The sequence below is a fragment of the Stenella coeruleoalba genome (genome assembly GCF_951394435.1).
Source record: "Stenella coeruleoalba genome assembly, chromosome: 13".
Taxonomy (NCBI): Eukaryota; Metazoa; Chordata; class Mammalia; order Artiodactyla; family Delphinidae; genus Stenella; species Stenella coeruleoalba.
The window spans coordinates 49422506-49438969 of NC_137159.1; the positions used below are offsets into that span (position 1 = coordinate 49422506).

General features: G+C 37.7%; 1 long non-coding RNA gene across 1 annotated transcript in view; it reads left to right on the forward strand.

The window, feature by feature from the left end:
* The window catches only part of LOC307196279, a 284982-nt gene that overhangs the window by 6898 nt on the left and 261620 nt on the right, over positions 1-16464 (forward strand). Inside the window, exon 2 of the long non-coding RNA XR_013831096.1 lies at positions 7697-7795. This is a non-coding gene — a long non-coding RNA (uncharacterized lncRNA). The remainder of the gene's footprint in view (positions 1-7696; positions 7796-16464) is intronic.

Sequence of the window (16464 nt, forward strand, 5' to 3'; positions counted from 1 at the left end):
TGAGAGTTTTGGGGCATAATGCATGTTAAAACTATGGTTTATTAATATGTTGGTTGTAATAGACATCCAGGAAACATTATTTGACTTAAATTGAACTGCAACAAAGATTATTTATTAAAATAAACAGTGCTAAGTGAATTACTAGGGATTCTGAGACCTTAGTCAATTCTGTCAATTAGTTAAAAAGTATGAATTTTAATATAGATAATGAAAATATATTGTTATGAAGGGAAATCTTTCTAAGGCTAATGGATGTACTATGCATAATATATGTAGAGAGACATGGAAGGTCTCATTCTGTTTTATTAGATGTATCATGATGATACAAGATACAAGATAGTTTTAGACCCTATCTTTTTTCCTGGGAGTATCCAAAGCACAGGGGCCTCTGACCCCATGGGGTTGGGGTGTGTTACACTCCTGGAATGTGGATGTGTTCACCAACCTGGAAGCTCTCCAAACACCAAACTGTTGGGATTTTTTTTTTTTTTTTTTTTTTTTTTGCGGTACGCGGGCCTCTCACTGTTATGGCCTCTCCCGTGGCGGAGCACAGGCTCCGGACACGCAGGCTCAGCGGCCATGGCTCACGGGCCCAGCCACTCCGCGGCATGTGGGATCTTCCCGGACCGGGGCACGAACCCGTGTCCCCTGCATCGGCAGGTGGACTCTCAACCACTGCGCCACCAAGGAAGCCCAACTGTTGGGATTTTTATGGTGGCTTCATCACATAAGCCTGATCAAACATGAAATCCATTTTCAGCCCTATTCCCTTCTCAAGAGAACGAGGGGTAGAGCTGAAAAACTTCTAATCATGGCTTGGTCTTTCTGGTGACCAGCCTTCAACCAGGAGCCAACCGGCGCCCCCCCCCACCCCACCAAGAGTCACCTCATAAGGACAAAAGATACTCCTTTCACCCAGAAAATTACAAGGGTTTCAGGAGCCCTGTGTCAGGAACCTGGGTCAAAGACCAAATATTAGAGCAAAAGATGCTCCTCGTTCTCTTATTACTTAGGAGATTACAAGAGTTTCAAGAACTCTGTGCCAGGAATTGAGGGTACACACACACACACACACACACACACACACACACACGCACAATCTTACAGATTCTGTCCACCAAGATCTACTCTAGTCCTGGAGATGACACCTAAACACAGAAAAAAGTAAATAAAAATGTTAGAGTGGATATAATAAAATATTAAAACTGAATATTGAAAACAACTGCTTAAATTAATCCTAAGCATTAAAAAAAAGGAAAAGCAACAAATCTAAAGGTTTTGTTTTACTTTCCACCACTCAACATATGCAAAGAACATGTTTCTCTGATGAGAATTTTCAAGGCCTTTTAGGATTGCAAAGAAATAAACCAACAGAAAATAAAGCAGTGCATTAGCCACTAAAATTTAGCAGGGTGAATAAAACTTTACTGTTCATTTTTTTCCTAGTTAAACTTTATAGATTTCTTAGATGTTAATCAGCACACAGAGTGTCTGAAATTTTTACTTCCTGAAGCAATAGCAAACTGATTTTTAAATTATCCAATAGATCTTAGCAGAGAAGAAAGTGGACTGGAAATTGTTTCTTGATTATAAATATTTCACGGAGAGGAAAAAAAAAAAACTGAGCTAAATTACAGTGGCATTAAACTAGGAATCAAGCTAGAATTTTTCTTCTCTAATTTACCTCTTGCATTTATTCAGCTAAGAGATAGTTGTTCCTTCCTCTAATGATTACTTCATCATCATAGGAAAATACTGAATATACTATTGTTAGCACTTACTGATTTGGAAGATCCCTTTATCATTCGTTAATTCTTGGGCTGATTGGGTGTTTAGCATGAAGAAATAGACAAAAAAGTAAACAGAGACACCAAACTACAAATAGTCTTTTGGTAAGCATTCCTGTAAGTAAACATTTCATAGTTTGCAGTCTTCTACCCCACACTTAGCTCTGTCTTTCATTCTTCCTCCAATCTTTGGGGATAGTAATGCATCTTTCTTGGGCTAGCACGTGGAAATGTGAATGAACATCTCTTCTCTAACATCTCTCTCTACCCCCCGCCCCCGACCCCACCTCAACAAAAGTAGTAATACAAGAGTAGTAGAACGCATGAGTGTCTGTTCTAATTCTAACCAGTCTATAGATGTTTAATATATATATGGTACTCAAGGGGAAATTATTTTCCTGGACTTCCCCAGAACGGTCTGTTTAACCTAATGAAAACCATTGTCAATAACTGCAGTGTAAAAAACAGAAAGCTGAAAAATTATAGTCATTCAAGATAGCTGATACTATCTTACAATCCGAAGGTTGAAAAGGTCTGTCTATTCCACCCCCACTATATTTCTAGTATCTAACTCTTCCATTGTGCTGTCTGCATTATTGCTTTAGTTTAGTGTCTCATTATTTCTTGATTGTTTTCTGTAAAAGTCTCTTAAGAAATGGTCTCATTTACCATAACACTCCCACGTTTTATACCATCTTTTCCAATTCTACTTTGGTGATTTTTCTAAAATGAACATTATGTCTTACCCCTGCTTACAAATCATTTATTTCCAGTAACATGTCCTATTAGAAATCTCTAAAAACCCATCTGGTTAATAAGAAAAACAAAATAAAATCTTGAAGTGCTTAAAAATCTTATAAATGCATAGATGAGAAGAAAGAAAATAACTCAGAAAGTCTTCCAAAACCAAATCAATGAGAAAGCATGACTCTAGATATTTAAGAAAGCACAGAAGCACACCCTGGGGTCCATCTTCTAATCCCTGGTGACCCAGATCTTCAGAGTATCAGATTAAGGGGCTGCACAGGCAACAGGAAACCCAATGTAGGTCCTGAGCAAAGTGAGATGTCAGATCAGACAATCCCACATACAGACATGATGTCCCCTCACTTACTATGGGAACAGTGGTAGTGAAAAAAAAAGAACATTAAAACTAAACAACCAGCACCAGACAAAATCAAAACCAAACAAAACTTGTACCCCATAGGGATATGGAAAGAAACAGTTATGATGACTTTGCCTATGGTTGAAAGAAAATAAAATGTCTTTAACACAAACCAGCTCTAACAAGGATATGGGATGTTATGGAATGTTATTCACATAACTTGTATAGTCAAAACATCCCCCAATTTAATTTATAGTTAGATCAGTAGTGCCATGGTCCTTGGAAGAATCAATGCCAATCCTCTTTATAAGAACACATTAAAAATTCACTTCTGAAAGAACTTCCATAGGTAAAGTTTTAGAAAGAAACAATTATTCAGAAAAAAAAAAAGCAGGAGGAAACAATAAATGAAAATCAGAGGAAAAGAAAACAAACTCAAACATATAAAGACTTCAGATTCTCAAATTACCAATATACACAGTACTATATATAAAAGGGTAACCAACAAGGACCTACTGTATAGCACAGGGAACTATACTCAATATCTTGTAATAACCTATAATGGAAGAGAATGTAAGAAAAGTATATATACACATATATATATTTATATATGTATCTGTATGTACATTTATGTATAACTGGATCACTTTGTACCTGAAACTAACACAATATTTTAAATCAACTATATTTCAATAAAAATTAAAAAAAAAGAAATACCCTTTTTGTGCAATATAAGTATGATTTTGAGAAAATGCCACTGATGTCAATGGTATTAAAGAACCACATACTGAATTTACTATTCAATAAACTAAAAATGTTTTTTTAAGTTTTTAGAGATAAAAATATAAAACATTCAGGTCTTTAATCCATTTTGAGTTAATTTTCGTGTTTGGCAAAAGAGAGTGGTCCAGTTTCATCCTTTTGCGTGTGGCTGTCCAGTTTTCCCAACACTGTTTATTGAAGAAATTGTCCTTTCTTCATGGTATATTCTTGGCTCCTTTGTTGTAAATTAATTGACCATGTATGCATGGGTTTATTTCTGGGCTCTCTATTCTTTTCCATTGATCTATGTATCTGTTTTTGTGCCAGTACTGTAACGTTTTGATTACTATAGCTTTGTTTTATATTTTTAAATTAGGAATTGTGATGCTTCCAGCTTTCTTTTCTCTCAATATTGCTTTGGCTATTTGGAATCTTTTATGGTTCCATACAAATTTTAGGATTGTTCTAGTTCTGTAAAAAAAAGTGCCATTGGAATTTGGATAGAGATTGCATTAAATCTGTAGATTTCTTTGGGTAGTACAGACATTTTAACAGTATTCTTCCATCCATGAGCACAAAGTATCTTTCCATTTAGTTGTATCTTCAGTTTCTTTCATCAGTGTCTTACAGTTTTCAGTGTTTAGGTCTTTAATATCCTTGGTTAAACGTATTCCTAGATATTTTGTTCTTATTAAAATGTAGTTAATTGTCGATGGGATTGTCATCCTAATTTATCTTTCTGATAGTTTGTCATTAGTGTATAGAAACACAACTGACTTTTGTATATTGATTTTGTATCCAGCAACTTTACTGAATCTGTAAATTCACCTATCCTCCTGGATAATTTAAATGATCTTTAGATTACTTATAGAACGTAATACAGTGTACATGCTATGTTACTAGTTGCTGGTGTGTGGAAAATTCAAGTTTTGCTTTCTGGAACTTTCTGGAATTTTTTTTTTCAAATATTCTTGATCCACAGTTGGTTGAATCCCTAGATACATAACCTGGGAATATGGAACTCACAGATATGAAGGGCCGACTGTAGGTTTCTTGTACATAGGTATGTAATAATACATATGTGTTTTAGGAAATTGAGTAAGGATTTGAGGTTAAAGTGTAATGTGTAATGACATAAAATTTCACACGTACAATAATGGAAAACAGGCTCCTGATAAACTTTCTGCCCAAAATGTCTAACTTGCAGAAATGAATTTCTGACCTGAAACTGAGATATACTGCAGTATGTATGACATATTTTGTAGTAATTTTTATAGTTGTTTCTGTTTTCTCACGACTTTAAATTCACACTCTTTAGCTGGACTCACAAGCCTTTATATTCTGCTGGATGTTCATGCCTGTCTCTTTCTGCCTCAACACCAATGATCTTGCCATGCCCTTTTATGCCCCCGTGCATTTGTGCATGACAATCTCTCTGCCTGGAATACTTTCCTCATTCATAACTCAGCTCAAACATTATTTTTGCATGGAAGCTGCTCTCTGGCTTTCCCAGCTTTTATGCTCCCATAGTATTCTTTGAGTCATATATCATAGAACACAATAGAGTATTCAAATTAGCTGTTTCTCTATTTCCTACACTAGTCTATAGGCTTCTTGACTGAGAGGATTGTCTTTCATGAGGTGATGATAGTAGGTTTTAAATAAATGTTTACTAATAAGCAAATAAATTAATCCATAAAGGTAAAAAATACAGATCATTATGGGTTCAGGTTTTAAGGAAAAGATTCAAGGAGAAAATGGACCTCAAAGATATAAACATTAAGAGAAGAAAGTAGCAGGGAATTCCCTGGTGGTCCAGTGGTTAGGACTCAGCACTTTCACTGCTGTAGCCCAGGTTCAATCCCTAGTTGGGGAACTAAGATCCTACAAGCTGCAGGAGTGGCCAAATTAAAAAAAAAAAAAAGAGAGAGAGAGAGAGAAGAAAGTAGCATAAGTAAAACCTCAAAAACAGGACAAAAATGATATGAGATTGGAGAACAGGAAGTAGAAATTTTACAAGGGGATTACGGGAAGAAAAAATTGTGAAGCAAAAATGATTGAGAATTGAAAAATCCCACATTTCTCCTTAGATTATTTGACCCAGAGTTGCATAAATCTTTAATACCCAACTCCTACTGTTAGTTGTATGCTCTGATGTCTTTACACAAAAAATGTTTGGAGAGATGCATGAGATTCTTCTTGATGCTCTGTATACAAATCAGTTATCAAAGAGTTTTTTAGAATTAACTCTCTGGCTCTTCTCCCACTCAAAGTCAACTCTTTTTTTTTCTTTTTTTTTTGAATTTTATTTATGTTTTTATATAACAGGTTCTTATTAGCTATCTATTTTATACATATTAGTGTATATATGTCAATTCCAATCTCCCAATTCATCCCACCACCACCCACCACCCACCACTTTCCCCCCTTGGTGTCCATACATTTGTTCTCTACATCTGTGTCTCTATTTCTGCCCTGCAAGCTGGTTCATCTGTACCATTTTTCTGGGTTCCTCATATTCAAAGTCAACTCTTAATGCACTAGCTTAAGATGAACTCTGTCTTATATTGCTATAGTTGATTGATTAAACAAACAAGCAATAAATCCCTGCCCTATTGTACTTTTGGGGTTATTTTCCTGAAGAGACTCATATTGACTTAGAAAATCTTGTGAAACAGAGCTGTCTAAACAAACTTTCTGTGATGATGGAGACATTTTATCGGTGCCACCCAATATAGCAGTCACTATCCACGCAGGGCTACTGAGCATTTGAAATGTGTCTGGTGCTACTGAGCAATGGAATTTTTATCCTATTTAAGTTTAATTAAATTATATTTCAATAGCTATTTGTAGCTACTGTTTACTATCTTGGGCAGTACAGTTCTGGAATATTTGTGAGAAGCCTAAAATTGCAACCATTACCCCTACCTCCTTAAACAGTCCACCTCCCTTTCTGATACTTTCTCCAGGACAGCTGGTTAGGCAAATAGATGCAGAAGCTGTACTGCTTAACTCCTAATTTTCTAGAGAATCTCCAATGGCAGTCTTCAATAGGAATTAAGAGCAAGCTAGGCCATGAAGATATCCTCATTCCTGAGTGGCCATTTTGGCTCATGAATGGCCAAAAAAATCTCTGTATAATCAGCCTATCAAGAAAAATTATAATTAGAAACTTATTTATTTGCTTCTTGGGGAACGCTGGGTCCCTTTGACCGTATTAACACAATCAGTGCTAAAATGCAATGGGAAATTGACTCTGGCATGCACATCACTCTTTCTGTACCCATGAGATTTTCAACAGAAGTCAAAGTAGCATTCTGGATTAGTGTTAAGTATGTTTCTTGTGATCAGACTGTCCTAAATAATACATGAGCCTACACGTACAGAAACATTTCATGTCAGCTGCTACTGAGAGAGCATTCTTAACTACCTCTGGTAATTCCTTCCAGCCCTCCGCAGGGCCACTTAGACAGGTTGTTAAGTTTGCTCAGAAGGACTTTCACCGAATTTAGAGAGGGAGTCTCTCCAAGCATTAGATGCGTGGTTTTATCTTTTGGAAATGGGGTTCTAATGCAAAGAGCTAGGATGCGGTCTGTAAATTTACATTTGAATAAGCACTCTGATGAGCCTGATACAGTTGTTTCTCCACCATGTTTGAGAAAAGTAGAATTGGACCATAGGACTCATGTGAGGACCAGAACGTGGACCACAGACACACAGCAGGGTGATGAATGTTAATGAGGCAATAAGGCTTTAAGACACTATTTCAAACAGTTTTTCCAAAGAACATATGTCTACAGAGATGCCCTGTGCATATTTAATAGTTGGGGGACGGGGCATAATAACATGCAGTCTAGAAGAAGGCGGCATTCAGAGAGAAAGTGTTCAGGAAACTGGAATAGTCCATAGAATGGCCGCAGGCTTAGCAAATGAATAATTCTTGTTGAGACACAAACCCTTTTCCCTCAGCAAGACACCCTGATCACCTAGTGGTTAACAAATTATAACCTTCACATTCTGTTTCTCTTTCCTTCTTAATAAGGTGGAGGGGAAAGCAAGCCCTGACCTGAATCGAAATCCCTGGCCATCCTGTGGTCGGAAGCATGTGCCTTGTTTCGAAAGCTCAGTGCTCTGAGTTGAGGTAAGCGGCTCAGAACAAAGTGATTTTCAGCTGCCTATGTTTTTTTTTCACCACGGCGAGACCTTATTATGTGTGGATTTCTTGGTGGTACGTTTGGGGGAACATCCCTGAGAATCTGTCCAAGTAAAACCAAGTGAAAGCAGCTTGCCTTCCAGTGGTGTGGCCAGTAATAGCAGTGAGTCTTACAAGGAGTACTTCACATCCTTAAGAACAAGAATGAAGAGCCGTTCCATCTTGCTCTTCTTTCAGAGAAAGGCTTGGTGTGACTCTGTTCATCTTATGCTGAAATGGTTCACATTGGCTTCCTAAATGGGAAAATAATTATATTGCCAAAAATACTAAAAGGTTGCTTTTATTTGGTTTGAAAAGGCCAGTGTCTGACAAATATACTAAAAGTATCACCTATTAAACTCCTAGAAATATACATAATGTTTCAGGAAATGAAATCCCAATTCTCCAGCGGGACTCTCTTGGGTCAACTTCTCCCCGCCACCCTCCTCGCCTCTCTCCTCCTTTGCCTTGTTTGGAAAATGATCTTCAAAGGGGAAGGAAGAGTTATCATATTTAGATTCTATGTCAGACACTATCTTAAAAAAAAAAAAAGGGGACTTCCCTGGTGGTGCAGTGGTTGAGCGTCCGCCTGCCGATGCAGGGGACACGGGTTCGTTCCCCAGTCCGGGAAGATCCCACATGCCGCGGAGGCTGCGTGTCCGGAGCCTGTGCTCTGCAATGGGAGAGGCCACAACAGTGAGAGGCCCGCATACCGCAAAAAAAAAAAAAAGATTGTGAGATAGCTCATCATATCCCCATTTTATAGGGCAGCAAACCAAGGTTTAGAGCAGCTGATTAACTTGCACACAATAAAACAAATAGTACATGGCAGAATGCATTCAAACCCAGGTATGTGAGACTTCAAATTACTCATCTGTCATGCCTCGATCTACCTGATCTTATTTCGAAAGTGAACTCATACTTATCTTTTTTTTGAAATATCATCGCTGAAAAATAAAACTTCCTCTCTCTTGTGCCTACCTAGATTCTCACAACAGCCCTTCCTCTGGTCTTCCTGCTGTGAATGTCCTTCCACTACAATTATACCTGCGAGGGCTGCCTCATTTTCCTTGTTAGAATGCTAACCTGCCATTTCCCATACAGAGGCACTGCATCACTCATCATTCCCACCAGCCATGTACCAGAGTCTCTATTTCCATGTAATCTCATCAGCAGAGTATGTTGGACTTTTGCCAATAGAATAGGTGAGAAATGGGGAAACTATACACTTGTAGTGAACTCATTAGCTGCTTTCTGAACAACTATTTCTTTAATACTTACCATGTATAAGGCTCTGTTTTAGGAGATACATGATGTACTTTTATTTTTATTGAGGTGGTTATTGAATTAAAGAAGGAGCTGGCAGTTAAAAAAGAATGGTAGTAAAATCTGAACTATGAAATGACATTTCTGAAATCTATTTCTTTAAATACAGACGTCCGAACAGTAAAAATCTGGAAGACGAGCACTAGACGAACAGAAAGTCTCTTTAACAGACTAATGCCAAATTCAAGTAGAATGTATCTTAGTCACAGATTTACATCCACAGTGCTTTATTTTTTCTTATTGTTTTATGTCATGAACTACTAGTTTTGATTTTGAGGTAACAGTGCAACAGCACAGCTAACAAATTTTCCTTTGCAGTTTTGACAAGGCATATTCAAGCAGGTGCTGCGGGAGACTCCATAAGAATGCCGTGTATTGGCATTATTACACTTAGAAAGACGTGTCTGCAGCTGCTGTGAAATGTTTAGATTGATTTTCATGCAGGATAATCCTTTAGTGAATGAGATAAAAATGCCCCAAGTAGTGAGGTAAAGCCGTTGTTGATGAGGAAATACTGCCATCCTGACTCTGGAGCCATACATGTGAAATATAGATCTTTCCCTGATTCGTTGGTGCCCTCCTGATTGCTTGTAACCTGCTCAGTCTAGTTGGAAATCCTCTTGTGCACCACTAAGAATAATTTTAAAATTTTGTCAACAAACCAAAAGTTATTTTCTTACTGCGCTGGGTAAACAGCAAAAGAGAGGATTCAATGATAATGGCATATTATATCAAGCATATATTTTTTACTTCAGAAATTGTTAGTAAAAGACAACGTCATCTCTACTTTTCCTACTAGAGTGTCTCTATAACTCAATGAGCAGTTTATAAACTTAAACTAAGTGGAGTGAAGCCTGCCCTTTAACCTCTTAAGGTTCTCTTCTAGATCCTTTTCTCTTCTTACTTTACTTTTATTCTTACTAAATAATCTCATTCATTGTCACAGCTTTAATGAGCATATATATGCCGAAGACCTAAATGAGTATATCCAACCTAAACCTGTCGTACCTCTGTGAATGCAACTGCCTATTAAGTATCTTGGTTTGAACATCCTTTTGACACCTCATCACAATATGTGTAAAATTGGACGTGTCACCTCTCTTAACCTGTCCCCTTCCTCCACATTCACAAGCAAAATTCTGCTCTACTCTTCATGACCTCTATCAGTGAACGCTAACACCATCCACTGACTTTCTCAAGCCAGAAGTCAGCACTACCTACTTTCTCTTTCCCTCATTTCTCTTATCCAATCAATCATCAAGTCCTGTTGATTCTTTCTGCTGAATAAATTCTAGGAGCAATCTGCTTTTCTCTATCCCAGTGCAACTATGTTCACCCAGAACATTCTCTTCTCCCCACTGGATTAAACGAGACCTCTCATCACAGGTGTCATTTGTCGCCTCTAATCCAGTCCCCAAAGTGCAACGGTGGTCTTCAAAAATGCAGATGTGTTCATAACACGCTGTTCACTCCCAGCTTAAAACTTTTCACTGCCTTGCTACTACTCCTGATAAAGAGAAAACTTTTAACCGTGTGTTACAAGCTGTGTTATGTTCCAACATCTGCTAATTTTTCATCTTCACCATTTGTCTCTTATTCTCTCCACTCCTGACAGACTTGACTTCCAAAGCAGCACTCCTATTTTTTAACCTCTAGGCTGTCCCAATTACCTGGAATGTTCCTATTTTTCCTTCATATTTTAGTTCTTGAATATCACATCTCTTGGGTGTGAGTTGAGGGTGAGAAGCAGATGCACTGGGAATGTTAGCCATCAGTGCATGTGTGGGTCTTATAATCCTGGACCTGCTTACTCCGGATCTCCTGTGTACCATCACAGAATAAACTGCTGTGGGGCATACCTGACTCTATATGATGGTAAATTAGATAATATCTAGACCAGGACTGGCAACTCAGAAGACCCACTGGTATGTAAGGGTCAGACAATCAGTCTTTATCAGGATCTAGTGGTATGACAGGGACTGTTAATCAAAAGTAGAAATGTTATTTGCTTGGCCCCCAAACTCTAAAAGCCTGCATCATGACTGTCCTATCTGAGATTTCTATACATTTCATATAGCATCTTGATATTCCACAGACCCTTCTAGTCTTGTGGGCCAAGGGGCAGAGCTTCTGACTCTAGGGCCTAGACAGTTTTGTGAGCCATTTCTTTCTCTGGATCCCATTTTAAGATGGAAACTTAAGTTATCTGGTAAATTATTTAGAGTGGCAACTCCCAAATGAGGTATATATTGCCTCCAATGTTTTAAGTTCTATGAGGCAAATAAAATCAGTGCATTTATAGGGAATAACAGGAATATTATAGATTAGATAATGTGGTCAGGGGTGGTCTCTCTAAGGAGTTCACTTTCTTTAAAAAATTTTTAATTTAATTTAATTTATTTTTTTTATACAGCAGGTTCTTATTAGTCATCAATTTTATACACATCAGTGTATACATGTCAATCCCAATCGCCCAATTCAGCACACCACCCCCCCCCCCCCCACCGTGGTTTTCCCCCCTTGGTGTCCATACGTTTATTCTCTACATCTGTGTCTCAATTTCTGCTCTGCAAACCGGTTCATCTGTACCATTTTTCTAGGTTCCACATATATGTGTTAATATGCAATATTTGTTTTTCTCTTTCTGATTTACTTCACTCTGTATGACAATCCCTAGATCCATCCACGTCTCTACAAATGACCCAATTTCATTCCTTTTTATGGCTAAGTAATATTCCATTGTATATATGTACCACATCTTTATCTATTCGTCTGTCGATGGGCATTTAGGTTGCTTCCATGACCTGGCTACTGTAAACAGTGCTGCAATGAACATTGGGGTGCGTGTGTCTTTTTGAATTATGGTTTTCTCTGGGTATATGGCCACTCGTGGGATTGCTGGGTCATACGGTAATTCTATTTTTAGTTTTTTAAGGAACCTTCTAAGGAGTTCACTTTTAAGCTAAGATAGGAGAATGAAAAGGGAGTAGCCAAGAGTTAGGGCCCTGGGCAGGCCACCCCAAAATATGCCTTAATGGCATATTGATTATTTTGAATTAAAGTTACTTAAGAAATGGCTGATGCGATGTAAAATAGATAGCTAGTGGGAAGCAGCCGCATAGCACAGGGAGATCAGCTCGGTGCTTTGTGACCACCTAGAGGGGTGGGATAGGGAGGGTGGGAGGGAGGCTCCAGAGGGGGGAGATACGGGGATATATGTATATGTATAGCTGATTCACTTTGTTATACAGCAGAAACTAACACACCATTGTAAAGCAATTATACTCCAATAAAGATGTTAAAAAAATAAATAAAATAAAACCTCAAAAAAAAAGGCTGATGCAAGAGGGTCTTTTTGCCCCTCCTCTCTCTCTCTGAAAGCAGGAAATAAACCTCCCATTTGAAAGCTGCCCTCGCTGTACCCAGAAGTAGAAAGACATCCTTATCACCAGAGGCAGGGAATTCAGGACCAAGAAGTTTATATAAATAAACCTTGTTACTTCTTTACTAGTTTACTCCCCAAGCCCAAACTTTCCCGAAATTCCTTACTAATTAAGGGCTCAAACCTAAATTTCTTTGTCCTGTCAATTGCTCTCAAATTTATTGTTTCTTTGTCTAAAATGTATAAAAGCTGCCTGCTTTGGCCACTTCTTAGGTACCATTGCTATGAGACCTCCATGGACACAAATGAAAAGTTATTGCTTTTTCTCCTGTTAATATGTATTGTGTCAATTTTATTATTAATCCAGCCACAAGAATGCGAGAGGGGTAGAGAAGGAAATTTCCCTCTCCCCAGCACAAGTGAACCGCAGAAGCATATCCATGAAGAGAGAACAGATGTGAGAAAGAGGGTGGTGTGACTGGAGCATGGTGGACAGAGGGCAGGTGGCATCCAAAGTTTGGAGATGAAATCAGGGATCTGATTATTTAAGACACTATAGCCATCCATAGATATGGATCTGAATTTTATTCTAAGGTTCTAGAGGCAATTGGAGTCACTTACAAGAGTCAGAAACATGTCAGAAGGCAAAGAAACATAGTAACAATGGAGTTTCACATTGGCAAGCCTGGACTGAATTAGGAAACTTTTTCAAGTTCCCTGAGAAATTATATGTAGTTCTTTGCAAAGTGGATGAAGTTTCAATGTATATCAATGAAAGGAATTTAAAAATGCCTAAAGGGTAGACTAAAGTAGTTCTAGATTCTGGATATTAAGAAAGCTAACTGCGGATTTCTCCAGTTTATAGTCAATATTTTTTCTGAGAAGCCTTAAATTTTTCATTCAGGGAGGTGTTTTCAAAATTATCTAGCTAAACTTTTCATGATACAGGTGCAAAAACTGAGGCCCAAGGGGTGTGGAAATCAGTTGAATTTCACACAGGGAAGGACAGAGACCAATATCCTCCTGCACATTGCGGGGGGGGGGGGGGGGGGGAGGAGTGGGGGGGTGGGGAGCGCAGGGGGGAGGGAGAGGGGTGTGGTAGGCAGAAACATGGAAGGAGACGATGATGAACCAGGAAACACTTGGAGTGTATCAAGTATATCGAGTGTATCTAAATTCAGCAAAAACATTCAACAGACCATTGAGAGAAAGTTTAAGTAGTGACAAGTCAATTGGGAACATGGGAAACGTGGAATGTTGAAAACAAATGGACTCAAATATGGCATAAAAACAACAGGAAATTAGATTAGATCTCTTAGCAAGGCCAGAGGCCTCAGAAAGGGAAAGAAAGTAATTTTTCATAGCCCTGCTTATTTCCCCAGGGGCTAATATGTGGCTGTATATTTAAGGATGCTTTCATTAGATTTCAGTACTTCTGATTTAATAAATTTAGTACACCCTGGGATTTTCCAGGAGGAAAGAAGTTGATATCACGTACATTAAATGAAACTGTGTAGAAGAGAGAGTATGTGTCAAATCTATCCCTTTTCTTATTTCCCAAGTTTGTTGACATAAAGGAGTCATAGGACACAATAGCGCTAGGGTCAAACCACCATTGTCTATTTGTAAAGTGTTAGAGCACTTACCACCTTATGGGAGTTCCCTAGGTTGCTTGTCAAGTGAAATTTCAAGAATTCCCTTATGAAGGATTAAAAAAGCCAAGTCCAAGATATGAGTTCCCTGTTGAAATGTAATTCATATGGATGCCTCTGGTTAAACAAGTTGCTGTTAAATATTGCTCTAGTGGCCACCATTTAAGAACTCACATATTTGGAAAACTCCACCACCCTTTTTAAATTTTATTTTTAGAGAAAATAGGTACTTGGAAACATTAAACCCATATGATGATTTTAGATTTTTAGCAGAAAACTAAATAAAAGATAGGGACACATTTTAAGAAGCACAGTCTTAGAAAAATCAATATTTTTCAGCACAGTGCAATTTTCAAAATATCTCACATTGATTATGTCATTAATTATATGTGATAAATAAGACTGGTTCTTCTTAAAGTAAGAGAAGTAGAGGGTTTTGCAAATTTAGTTTGTTACTTAGAAAAATTGGGTCCTTCACTCTTCAGTTCAATGGTCAATAGACCCATGATCAAGTCTTGACTCTATCAGTTGAGTATCTCACTTAGCTTCTTCTGATTTTCAGATTCTTCATTTGTAAAATCACTCCAATAATTCCCAGAGCTCTGTAGGATTGTTATGAAAACTAATGAGTAACTTAAACAAGGGCAAGACAGTAGTATGTTATTTATTTTTGTATCGCCAGTCCCTGAATTGCTCCGTGAAACAGTCTGTAATTAATATATTTCCAAAGAAGTTGATAAACTAAAACATGATAAATTATAAATTAACAGCTCATTGTTAATCAGATAACCTTTTTTTCCACCATCATTGCTCGCTATGAAGCTTTGTCCCACATACTGCCTATCTTTCCTATAACAGTCAATATATTCTATTTATAGTAGACAGTATAGTCTAAAATATTTTTTTCTTTAGAATACCAGGCTTTAGAAATGGCACTCTTATTAAACAACATGGTAACTAAAGAGTGATGAAACTAAAAAAAAGATCTTTAAAGAATATGAAATCCAGAGATGGGAGATACGTATTCATATGTTTACAGCCTCATTCAAGGCCCGTAACGGTGCTGATTGTTGCACTTTTTTTTTTTTCTGGGCAGGTTTGCAATAGGAGGTACATCATATATACTTATGCTATGTCTGATCTGATTCAGTGTCCTCATTTACTATGGAGGATTAGTTGACAGGATTGACACAGGATCAAAAATAGACCCAGATACTAAGAATGTTACTTTTATCTATGTATTTTAAAATAAATATCTACTATCATCTTGTAAGTAAAATTCTGTTTAAATTTGATTTTGCCCCCATTTTGTCTATATTTTCACAGTGCTCCTTTAAGAAACCACGTGATTAAATGATCTTATATGAGATAGGGATGACAGTGTGTAAATTCATGTGGAAGAAACAGATCCAGATGAAATATTTCTCACTAGAATTAAACAGTAAACAGGTGTAAGGTGTTAATTAACCCCTAGCATTTAGATAACAACTGAGTACAAACTGAGAAAACAGAATCAGAGACCATGAACATATCTTGAGGTGATCAAGAAAGAGGAAAGCAAGGGCTTCCCTGGTGGCGCAGTGGTTGAGAGTCTGCCCGCCAATGCAGGGGACGTGGGTTCGTGCCCCGGTCCGGGAAGATCCCACGTGCCGCGGAGCGGCTGGGCCCGTGAGCCACAGCCACTGAGCCTGCACGTCCGGAGCCTGTGCTCCGCAACGGGAGAGGCCACAATGGTGAGAGGCCCGTGTACCGCAAAAACAAAAACAAAAAAGAAAGAGGAAAGCAAGATAAATGAGAAAAAGAATCTGTTAATAGTACAAATTTAGTAATAAGGGATCATTTGTATTCAGTATAAAATATGGACTACTGGCATCTATTTAAGTGATTTCCATCATTTATTCCCAACTTACACTGCTTATTCAAAATTACTCAACCACTCCTTACCTTCGGCAGATGCTAACCAAGTTAAAGGTATATGAACTGGTAAGAACTAAATTCCTAAGACGACTGATTCTGCAGACTTAGCATTTTCTTGAGACGATCCTTCTAGAATATTCTTGTGGACTTCCTTCTAAACCAGAAATGTGAGTTTACATTTAGAGCCCATTTTATTTTTAGAAAAAAAAATTCAGATCTAAATAATTCATCTATTTTTTAATAGAAACACAAATTGAAGTACCATTCTAGGCCAAATAAATGATGCCAAACTTTTTAAGGATGAATTTAACCAATACACGCAGCAAAATATTCAAGTGCAG